Below are 12,719 nucleotides of genomic sequence, written 5' to 3' on the forward strand. Positions count from 1 at the left end.
GCACCAGCAAAGAATGGATAAGTCAGCAAATAAGAACCTTGTGCTCATAACTACAGATGTGTGTTGCTACACAGAAGCCTTTCTCCTTGTCTGTCTTTAGCACAAGTGTTGGTTCATATCCTAAGAAATATGCAAAGTATAATGAAAGGAAATTGTTGAGCGTAAGAATGGAAAGCTGAAGCTAAAGTAATTTTGACTCCCAGTGTCACATCAATGTGGCATAATAATTTACAAATGTTTGAAAATGCTGATTATCAGTGCCTAGCATAGGGGACAATAAGGAATTTCTTATTAATATGTATAGAATTTCAACTATTCAAAAGGGAATATTTTCCAAAATACTGGATTTATTTTATTAGAATAAAATAATTAAAATATGTTAATTATACAAAAAAGACTAATTTACACACAAATTTCATGTAAAAATGACATTTAAAAATACTTTATTGCTTATTTTTATTATTTCTGTATGAGTGTATTGCCTGCATGTATGTAAGTGCAATCATGTCTTGAAATGCCCACAGAGGTAAGAAGAGGGTGTCAGGTTTCCCTGGAACTGTAATTAAAGACAGTTGTTAGCTACCATGTGAGTGCTGGGAATTGAACTCGGGGTCCTCTGAAGGAATAGCCAGTACTCTTAATGGCTAAGTCTTTTCTCAAGCTCCAAAAGTGACATATTTTAAAGTGACCTTCTTAAGTCTTCAGAAAAGTCCTTCTGTACATAATTGATGTCATATGCAGATAATTAAACAACTTTATTTTAGAACTCAGTGATAGCAGCAGAGAATATGAAAATATTCACGAGAAACATTCTTATGGACTTTGGGAACACTGATATTTTAAGAAATAAGTTTATTTTTAAATATGTCAATAATTCGTTGAAACTTTTTTCTCAGCATTTTAAAATCCAATTAAAAGTCTATTTTTTAAAATAAGAATACATTTAACCAGGCACTGTGTCTCATGCCTATCATTCTAGTACTCAGGAAACTAAAGAAAGAGATCTTAAGTTCAAGAGCAATCTGGACTAAACATCATGTTGTCAGCCAGTCTTACAAACAAACATGGAGCCCGATTATATCACACATATATATGTATATAGTATATAATTTTCACTTTTATTTTTGCATAAGTATTTTCAAATTTTATAATATATTAATGCAATATAAAAAGATGAACACTGAGCCAATAAAATTTATAAAACAATTTGAAATTATCCTTAAAAAGATGGCACACACCTTTAATCCCAGCACTTGGGAGGCAGAGACAGGCAGATCTTTGTGAGTACAAGGCCAACCTGGTCTACATAGTGAGTTCCAGGACAGGTGGGGCTATAGGGAGACCCTGTCTCAAAAAGACAAAAAAAAAGATAAAATTAATGCACTAAGAATACTGAAATACTCTGTTCTAGGCACTAATTAGAGCAGGAAATTTGAAACCCATAGAATTGAAAGAGACAACTTCCAAAAGGATTATTTTCCTGCTGGTGCTCCATAAATCATATCAAAAAAGAAAAATAACAGTACTGTCAATACAGCTGAAGTTGAACTCCAACTTACTTTTGAGCTCACACATATATACACACTTTTAAAATAATATTTTAACTTTACTCTTATTTAATTCTCTCTCTCTCTCTCTCTCTCTCTGAACATTTTGGGTTCCATAGAGATGGAGTTACAGGTGGTTGTGGGTCATGTAATATGTGTGCTGGTTACCAGACTCAGAACCTTTTAAAGTGCAGTACCTACTGTGAATAACTGAGGCATCAGTCCAGCACAGAGGCATATATATATATATATATCTCCAGACTCACAGATACATTCACATATATATGCCCACTGCATATTTATGAACACACACATAACCACTCCACAGTCAGCTTCCTTATGACTAATTATAAATTGACTATAGAGAGAATATATTGCATTGAGAATAACCAATATTGTAAATAATATAATAATTTTCACAGGAAAATTAATTAAAATTGAGTAGTGTTTTAAAATGCTCCAATAGCAAAATGCGGTACAGGAAAAAATTATATTGAAATAAATATGCTTTCTTAATTTTTTTAGAAAACAAGACTGAGTAAAACGGATATAATTACTGGATTAAAGCTACAAAAGATGACATGTTAATTTATGTGATTATATGATATTTAGTAAAGAAAAATGCTAGAATTATATATCAAAACAATGCAATAGGATGAAATGTAATACCTATTACATGATAAATATCCTACAGAAGAAATGAAATTTTTAGATTTTTATGACTTAGAAAAATGTGTAGTTTCTATGACTTAGTCAAAATGTAGAAAACTTAAATATATCTGAAAAGAAAAAGGAAACAGTCTGTACTGCATTGAATAATCTCTCCTCTCTCTCTGTCTTTCTGTCTCTCTGTCTCTCTGTCTCTCTGTCTCTCTCTCTGTCTGTCTCTGTCTCTCTCTCTCTCTCTCTCTCTCTTCTTTTCTTTTGGACTTTTTCAGACAGGGTCTCCCTGTAGCCCCAGCTTGGAACTCACTACATAGACCAGGTTTGCTTGAAATTCAGAGATCTGCCTGCCTCTCCCTGAGCCAGCCTGGAACTCAGGACATAGAACAGCATGGGGGCCCCATCTCATAGAGAGCCACCTGCTTTTGTATATGGAACGCTGGGATTAAAGGCATATGCACCACATCCAGCTTTAATGATTTTTCTTTTCTTTCTTTCTTTTTTTTTTTTTTTTTTTTTTTTTTTTTGGACTCGGTTTCCTGCTGTCTTTGTTGAGAAGTGTCTTTCTACCGCCCCAGCCATCCTGGAACTTGCTATATAGACCAGGTTGGCCTCAATCTCACAGATAGTTGCCTGCCTCTACCTCAAAGTGCTGGAATTAAAACTGTGCACCACCCTTCCTGGCTTAAGGATGAGTTCATTTTTTTGTTTCAAAGATTGATTTTAGAAAACAATCATCCATCCATTGTGGAAAATATGCATTTACCGATTTTATTTAAAATGTTATTTAAAATATTTAGATATCATGGAAAATTTCCGTAATCTGTCTATATAGTAATATGAATTATTACACTTTATATTTTTCTTACTATAGTGAATAGCACTAAAAGTTGATCTTTATATCATATGGCTAACATCGTTAGATTAATACTATTTGTGTAAAATTTATTGCACAATTAATTCAAAGTTAGATTTCATGTACTAAAGCAGTTTCTTTATATTTATAGTTTATACTTTATACACTTATTTATATTTTTCTCTAATTTTTAGGATATTTTATTTGTTATTTTTTTTAACTTTTATGTGTATGAGTGTATTGCTTGTATGTATGTGAGTGCACCTGTGTTGTGCAATTCTGCGGAGGCCAGAAGATGGCTTCTGAATCCCCTGGAACTGGAGTTAAGGACGTTTCATAGCCATCATGTGGGTCCTGGGATTCGAACCCGGGTCCTCTGCAAGAAGAGTCAGTGCTCTTTACCGCAGAACCATCTCTCAAACCACCTATTTAGATAATTCTTTACATGTTGTATGATGGCTTGAAAATAAGATCTCTCCTTCAGGATATGTGTTGAGGCCTGGTTCTCAGTTAATGACTATTTGGAAAATATTTAAAGTCGGTTCTTTTGCTGTAGCCCCTTCATTTATCTCTCTATTGCTCTTTTCTCTATTTACCATGTTGCTCAACTTGGTCCCTGTCCTGTTATTGGGGTTTACTATTGACTCTGAAGCTAAAGAGATAGCCAACAGAAGACTGAAACCCCAGAAAGCATGAAGCAAAAGAAACCTTCTTTCATTTTAATAGTTTATGTCAGTTATTTTGCTACAACAGTGAGAAAAGCAACAAACATAAACAGTGGAATTGTTTTATATGACTTAAAAAGGAGAAATTCCAGAGAATCTAGAGAGAAACATTCTTCATGCCTTTAAACTTTCTCTACTCTCAATAAAATATTAACACAGCTCAGTTGGCTTAAATCTGGGTTATATTTGCTTATTTTGTATTTATTATTTGTGTGTGAATGTTTCTGTGAGTGTAGCCAATATATGCCACGGCACGGGTGTGGAAATTAAATGAGGACAAGTAGAAGTTGTTTTTCCTGCTGCCATATGGGTCTTGGGTATCAAACTCAAGTCCTCGGGTTTGGCAGCAGAACCCCTTTACCTATTGAACCATCTGTCTAGGTCAACAGAAATTAGTCTTTGTACGATCAATAAAAAATATATATATTTTGGTCAACCAATTGGGTTTTTAATCACATGTAAAATATCTCCATTCTTTCAGCCATTTTCAGAAAACTAAACTTAACACATTTTATAAAATTACAGATAAAAAGGAATTGCATAGAAATATATTTCCCAAGTTCTAGTAGACATTGACACCTCTCAATGTAACAAAGGAAAACAAATTTCCTGCCAAATAAACAACAGGCAATGAAAAGCTATTTGGCCCTGCCTACATTTCTGATCCCCATTCCCTAACAGCTGTTACTAGAAGATCTTTTAATGAATCCCTTGTGTGGAAATGTAAAGTACAAAGCCAACTTAAAGCATGATGAAAATGAATCACAAGAAAAGACTAGTGAGACCAAAGGAAGAAATTAAACATGCCAAATGGGCAATTATGTTTTCCAAACTGCATTGATAATAACAGATCAGATTGTACTAGTCCACAGTAACAAAAACACATTGTAACACTGCAATATTTGATTTAACTACTGTTAAGGATAGTTTGTATGTTATAAAATGAATAATCATAGCAAGAACTATTTCTCATTTACATAGTGGGAAATATTGATGAATTATGTACAGAAACTGCACAAATTTTCAAGAGACTACATTTAATTCCAAAATCAAATTTCAATGGCTTTTCAAAACCATGATTATTGCAATAACTGCTACTTAATTGTATAGTTATGCCTTACCAAATTTCAGACATATAGCCAGCATGTCATAGTTATTATCCTTGTATTCTATTGGTTAGAAAATCATAACAATGTGAAATATACCATAGTGCTTGATCCAACATCTTCATTTATTTCAAGATTTTACCATACATCAAATCTCCATAGATCTATTTTCTGCTGATGTCCAACTATTTACAACAAAGCAAGGAACAAATCTAGTTCTATCAAAAATGTCATGGTTTAGTGATAATGGATGAATAGGATGGTTGAATGCATTTGTGCTGTGTATACATTATACATTATCATGCAGGAACACATTTAATGTTTTTTAATTAGATACATGTCTAAATGAAGCAGCCAAATAAAATAAAATCTATTTTGTTCACTTTTTCCAATGAGTCTTTAGAATAAAAAATGTTTTTCATTTCAGTATTTAAAAAGTTAAAAAATATTTTGTATGTGTTATTTTATGCATGCAATTTAACTTAGCACAATGGCTTTTAGATTTACTCAGTCTGTCTCAAATAACATAATTGCATTCACTGTAAGTGCTTAATATTATTACATTGTGTATAGCCACTTTTATTTATCAATTTAATTCATATTTACTACACTTATTGGGATTTAGCTCATTTTCAACTCTTAGCCATTGTAAATCATTTTGCGTGTTGCATCAGACATGGAGGTACAGACACTGTGGGGTAATGTACTAAGAAAAGGAGAATAAAAAAAGCACAAAGTTTTTAGGCAGCAAGTCTATTGCTCTTTGGCAAGACCATGCATTAGCATATGTATGAAATATATGTGATTGTGTGCATGTGTGTGTGTATGTGTAATTCACATTCTACTTTATAAATTCAGGAAATACTTTTTTAAGAAAATAAATTATAACACTTTAAAAAATACAATTGAATAATATTATACTTGTTTGATTTTCAAGTTTTACCAGATTAAGTTATAAACAAAATGACTGGCCTGTATTCTACTTGCATTTGGAGTGGTGAGATATTCTTTTTCATATTTGACTTCTGCAATAATACAAGCTATACCAAGTAACTAACACAACCATCTCTCCATAAATTGTATAAAGGAAAAACAAACAAAAAAGTATGAAAGACCATCTCAAATTTTAACATGTTTTAATGTGCCATTTATTTTCTCTCTAATAATATTTTCAATTGAATCCTGTTACTTCTACCACATCTAAAATTTAAAATTAATTCAGTTTTATATGTAATGTTTCATGATTTACTAACATGCATTATTTCCTGTCAACTCCTCAGTACTGGTGATTTCCAAATTGTTCATATGTATAGATTCTGATATAATCACAAAAAAAGGAAAAATTTTAAAATGGGTATAAAGTGAACAAAGAAACTCAAGAAAGGATAGTGGGAGACAAGTGAAATTTAGGGTGAAATGGGGAAAAGGTGAGCACTTAAACAAGAAAAGAAGTAGGGAAGCTTATACAAGGAGAGTGAGAGATAAATAATGCTTAGATAGTATGATATATCAGAGGAAATTCAAAGTCCTACTGAAAAACGCACAGCCGATAAGTGTAGGAATATATGTGCATAACTGAAAACTACATCATGAAAAATACAGTGCTAGGCAGAAGTAATCTTTCTTTGAGTTATTGGTCAGGGTTGTTTGAGAGACTTCCAATGTAACATAAGCTATTGCAGCAGCACTTGATTTCCTCACAGAACTTGAAGGTACGACCGTGTTGCTGAAGATAGGTCACACTTCAGACTCAGAATTCAGAGCAATAAAACTGGAACTGAACTGGAAGCCTTCTCCCAGAAGGCTACCTCTCAACGGAATTAGAGAAAACCAATCAGTGATCCTGCCAAGACATAAAACTTAGAAAACAACAACCACTAGACTAGTCTGGGTACTATAGCAGCAGTTTTATCTTGGGGATAATGAAAAGCTATCTAATTGAATTAAGGCCCAGTAAATGAGAGGGAACTCATTTTGGGTACTGTAAATACAACCAAATGCACATAACTTTAAAGCTCTAAGATGCTGAAGAAAAACCTACTTTTGCCACATCCCTAAACTAACATAATTTCTTTCTTAAAGTATATATCCCCATAGTTACAGACAAGTGTACTTTTCACCCCTCATCAAATAAGCTTCTTTTTGAAAAACTGAAAACAGTTATAGAGTTCCAGAGGTCATCAAATACAGAGAAAATATCTCTGTGAGATGCTTAACCATAAATGATGCATCTTCAGTGGAACCTGTACACATTGGATGAATGAATCTCTCAACTCTTAATAGAGAAGCCTTCTTATACAATTGAAAGTTATTATTACAGAAAGCATAATAGGCAAATGTACATAGAACAATAGGTCATAGGCCACAGAGTGCTTATACCTGAATAGCACACCTATTCCATACCTCTACCTCCCATGAATCAGGAATCACTGTGGAAGAGGAAGTAGAAAGAAGAGAAGAGCTAGAGGAGTCAGAGGATCACAGAGAAAGTCTTCCAGATACCTGGTCAGTTACTCATATGAACTCATAGCAATTGTGACAGGATGCACAAGGTTTATGGAAGCTCAAGCCATGCAAAATCCCAACCTAGACATGGAGAAGTAGACAAAAAATTCCAACCCATCCAAAGAAACTTGACAGTTTGTGACTGCTGTAAGGGGGAGAGACAGTGTTTTACCCAGATGGGACTCTTGGTGGGCCAAGTATATGGGCCCACACTGAAGGACATTTGGGGACACAAACCTGACTCTATAATATAGAGTATATATGTATATATAGCATACTACATATACATATATATTGTATATATATTTTATTACATGTACAAGACATGCACAAAAGTTTACATTAAACTGAATGGGGAGACAGCAGTGGTAGGTTTGGATGGGGGGGGGATCAAAATATCATCAAGCCATTTTGTATGAAAATCTCAAATATTCAATAAAAATAAAATTAAAACAAATAATTAATTAGCCTGGCTTCCTGTTCCAGACTGCATCAGTGTGCAGTCAACTCTTCAGCTTTTGGGTACCAGAGAGGGATGTGGATAGCTCTGTCACTGCCACCACCCCTGAGCTGGGGCCTCCACTGTGATGCCTGCAGGCGCCACAACCCTGGAGCACCTGTACAAAAAGCAGATTAAAAAAAAAAAAGTTTGTTTGCACAGTCCAATTATAGAAAAAGTAATAATGGATTGCTTTTGAATGAGAATTAGAATTTGTTTTTAATGGTGATATTATGGAAAATCTGAATGTGTTGCATGTCTGATTATCCTTGCCTTGTAATAGTCGGTCAGATTTGTCAGAAATCTATTTCCCAAAGATGAAAGTTAGTCACCTGAGCAGTGAGAAAGTTTATATAAGAAATATCTGAAAAAGTATAGGGTTAAAACCATCTCTCGGATTATCCCTTTCCAAACGTTAAAAAGGGAATATAAAGCCTTTGAGGCCAAGCTCAACCTCGTGAGTAGCTTTGAGTTCTTCGTTACTGAAGAAAGAATTAGACGGCTTTTACCCACACATAGGAAAGCATTTCTATGAAAGGAAGAATGTTCCAGTACCTTTAAATCTTTTCGTCAAGAATTATTCCAGAGATTAATGTTTAATTAATTATCATTGGGGCAGTCTTAAACATCTCCAAAAGCGGTTCTTGCAGTACTATATGCATCAGTCACACTGGAATGGAGACTCAGCACATCTTTGAAATACTCTTGGCTCTTTCGGAAAAACTTCCAAAACCGTTGCCAGAGAAACGGCAGTGTGAAACTTCTGGTCCTGAAAACTGAGATGTCGGTTTCCCTTCCCATCTTTTCCTCCTTTGTCACCTCTCAAGGAGGAAAGAACATCACATCCCTTCGCAGCTTGAAGAAAAAAGAGACAAAGAAAAAAATGAAAGAAAATACCATGAAAAAAAGTTGAAGAAGAAAAACAAATGTTGAAACTGATGAATCAGTCCCATCTCAGGTTGGCTTGATGCCTAAACTTGGCCATGCTCCAGGTCAGGGCCCTGCATTTCAGAAGCAAAATACTAGAAAAGCAAAAGCCCAACCTAAATAATCAATGTGAAGAAGAAAATCCACAACTAACACCAATAGAGGAAAGGCCAGCTAAAGATAATGTGGAGATGCAAAATGATGTCAAGGAAGAAAAATTCCAAAAATGCGTCCTGCTCCGAATACACCTCATGGAAAGAAGAGGAGGGCCCTATCAGCTCTAGAGACCCCAGAAACCTCAGGCCCTGGGACAGCCCAGAGAAAAAGAGAAAAATGGAAAAAGTGAAAGAAAAAAAAATTTTTTCACTAGCAAAAATGCCCTGAGGCAGGCTCCAAAAAAGTCCCAGGCCAAGTTTTTCACTACTCCTAGGAAATCTTCAAAGAAAGCTCCCAATGCCACCAAAAACTGAAAATACAAAACAAAACAAAACAAAAAAAAACATGTGTCCTAGTCAACTTGAAACCAGCACCTTTGATAACATAAGAGTTATCTTAAGAGGATTTTTAGAGTACTTAGCCAGGTATCGGGTAAACACCTGTATCCCTAGCACTCAGGAAGCTGAAGTAGGAGAGTCAGGGCTTTGAAGGAAGCCTGGCCTATAAAAACTGTCTCAAAAAATAAATCTCCAGTCAAGAACCAGGATGTAACTCAGTGGTAGAGGACTAGTCTAGCATGCTCAAGGGCCTAGGTTCAGTACCTAGCACTGCAAAAACAAACAAAATATTATAAATACACAAACATAGGAAAAAAAAAAAAAAAAAAAAAAAAAAAAAAAGTACTCTCGTCCTGACTCCAGTTGCAAACATTTCCAACAGCCAGGCTTGGACAAAATGTCTTTGTAAATTTCCACAAGTGACTGTAAAAATCAAGGGGTTGAGTAAAGTCTATTTTTAATTGTTCTACGTACTTGCTGACATAATAGTTTTCTTCTCTGTTACTGTGTTTTTTATGAAAAAGTATAACATCTGAAAAATAAAAAATATAAAGTTGTTAAATATAAAGAAGTGATAAATAAGAGAATGCTAAATTGTATAAAAATATTAACCTTGTCAGATTATGTTTTTAAAAAGAAGACCATGTATAATTTTCTTTTCTGATAAACTGAATTATCTAAAAAAGAATCACAGAAGATAACATTTTATCTTAAGAGTTGTTTCCTAAAAACTCTATTTTTCCAAAATTTCATGAAAATCTCAAAGCAGATATTTCTAAAATCCTATAGAGTAACCCAATTTTGGTGTAAGGCATTACAGTACTTTATTGCTGCTTTTATATTTCCATTTTAATTTTTGGTTCACAATCAGTCATTTTAGTAACAACCTTCAAAAAGTAAACATTAATCATGGTTAAATTACTGATTCTGTTCTCATCATCCTGTGTTATATATTTTAAAAGGTATTGGATATTTGCAGACTACTTTGTAGCAAATTCAGTTGTTAGCTACATTATTTGCTTACCAGAAGATTATTTAGAAAGTGCTCCACTTTTTAAGCTTCAGGAGGATCAGAGCTAAAATATAGAATCAATCACCATTTTTTATTCAGGGGCTGAAAGAATGTTTGAAGTTGAAAACAAGTTTTAAACCAATATATTGACTCTTTTTTCAACAAATTTATTTTCCTAGCTCATTATCACAGAATTTCTATATGAATATGGATATAAATACGTAAATATGTATATGCATATATACATAGGCTTTATTGAATTTATCACTTTGCATAAATTGGGCATCTTATAGATACTATATGTAATTTTTTTAGTAAAATGTTAAAAAAACAGTAAGTTTAAGCAGAGTAGAAAGTAAGTACAAAATAGAATTTTTTGTAGCTTTGTCCATTTACTGTGTTTCAGCTTCATTTCCAAGGCTATCTTAATACATTTCACAAAGAAAATATTGATAATTTTTATGTTACAGAGGCATGAAAAAAAAATCATCCTTAGCTTACAAGCAAGACATGATCATCTGTGGTCAGTACTTTGAAATTTTCAATGAAGTAAATAGATTGATTCTATATAAATTTATATAACATATTTTTCTCTATATAATTTGTACTAAAATATTTAATTTTTCATATGCCACCTGAGGTGTATTCCTTATTTATATTTATTATGTGGGTCTATGTTGATGAAGATTTTCTTTAATTCTTTCTTGCATTTGGGATATTTCTGATATGATTATATTTTGCATTGTTAATAATTTTCAGTTATATTTTAAAATATTTTATCTATTATTTCAAAATCAAGTTTATCCCTTTACCCATACATCCTGGGTTTGCAAATCAATTTGAGTTGGATATTAGGCTATTTTGTTCTGTTTCTGTTTTATAATGCACATTAAAAATTATTTAATATAAAATATGACTCATATTCATGTCTTGAATATAAATATTTGTATGTTCTTTTCTAACAATTTTTTTTCATTTCAACCCAAATATGTGTTAATTTAACATTTTAAAGTCTATTATGCTGCATATGGAGACTGCCCTATCACAAATTAAACAATGACCTGATGATTTTTAAATTGTGATTTTTTTTCAGTGACTCTCATTATTCACTAATATGATATCCAATGCATATATATATATATATATACACATATATGTACATATTGACAGATAGATGATATGGAGGGAGTCATGAAGAGATCATTAGAAAAAAATGGAAATGAGAGGAAGGATGAGGGAAAGGTGGGAGAAAACAGCTAAGAAAAAGGAAGTGAACAAGCAATGTTCTGTTCTCTATTATTGTATTATTTCTCTGAAATAATTTGTATCATTTTTGAAGTAAATGTCAGGAATTGTTAGTGTATAGGAATGTTCATTGTTTTCACATCATTTTTATCTTTTAATTTTCTTGATGAATTCTCACTATATAGATCAAGCTGGGGTTGAACTAAATTTTCCTGTACCAGGCTCCCAGATATTCAGAACACAAGACAGTCCCCCTAACCTGCTTCTACGTTTTTGTTGTTGTTGTTGCTGTTGTTTGTTTATTTTGTTTTTTGATTTTTGGAGATAGGGTATCCCTGTAGCCTAAGCTGTCCTGGAACTTACTTTGTAGACCAGGCTGCCTTGAACTCACAGAGATCTACCTGCCTCTGCCTCCCCAGTGCTGGTATTAAAGGCATGCACCACCATGCCCATTTTTTAAGTTGATATTTTTGAAGATTATTTTTATGTGTATGTTTGTTGGAGTGTTATGGGTATATGTGACTGAGTGTAGTTCCTGTAGAAATCAGAAGTGTCATATCCCTCTGGAACTGGACCTACAGACATTGTGTAAGCCACACAACATGGGTCCTGGGAAGCCAACTTGGGTCCCCTGAAAGAGTAGGAGGCAAGCAATTAACTGGATGGCCACCTCTCCAACCTCTATTTTTATTATCACCAATTCAGATCAGACTTGAAAAGGCTGCAACTGTTGAGTGCTTTCTTATATTTTTTTATCATTTATGCTGTTGTTTTGTTTTATTTTATTTAATTATTTTTTAGATAAGGTATACCTGTAGTTCCAGTCAGCATGGAACTAGAACAGGCAGGCCTCAATCTCACAGGGATCCATCTGCCTCTGCCTTTTGACTGTGGCAGTTAAATGCCACCAACCATAGGTCTTTCAACTTTTTAAAAGGATTCTTTTTGAGTGTATGTATTGTTTCACATACATTTTTCTCTTAAAATGGTATGCATAATTGGTAAAGACTACTAATATTCTAAAATGCTGAAGTAAATAAATTTTGTATCTTTATATTTTATATAATTTACATAATATAATATCAATTTTTCATACATGGAGCTGTTATAGTTATTCCTTTGAGTGTCTCATTAACAAAA

At 33.3% G+C, this 12,719-nt stretch overlaps 1 pseudogene; it reads left to right on the forward strand.

Moving 5' to 3' along the window:
• Positions 1-5,573: 5,573 nt before the first annotated feature.
• LOC103742084 lies at positions 5,574-9,162 on the forward strand (annotated as a pseudogene).
• The last annotated feature ends 3,557 nt before the right edge of the window (positions 9,163-12,719 follow it).

The sequence above is a fragment of the Nannospalax galili genome, unplaced genomic scaffold, assembly GCF_000622305.1.
Source record: "Nannospalax galili isolate Female #2095 unplaced genomic scaffold, S.galili_v1.0 scaffold1180, whole genome shotgun sequence".
In the NCBI taxonomy this organism is placed as follows: Eukaryota; Metazoa; Chordata; class Mammalia; order Rodentia; family Spalacidae; genus Nannospalax; species Nannospalax galili.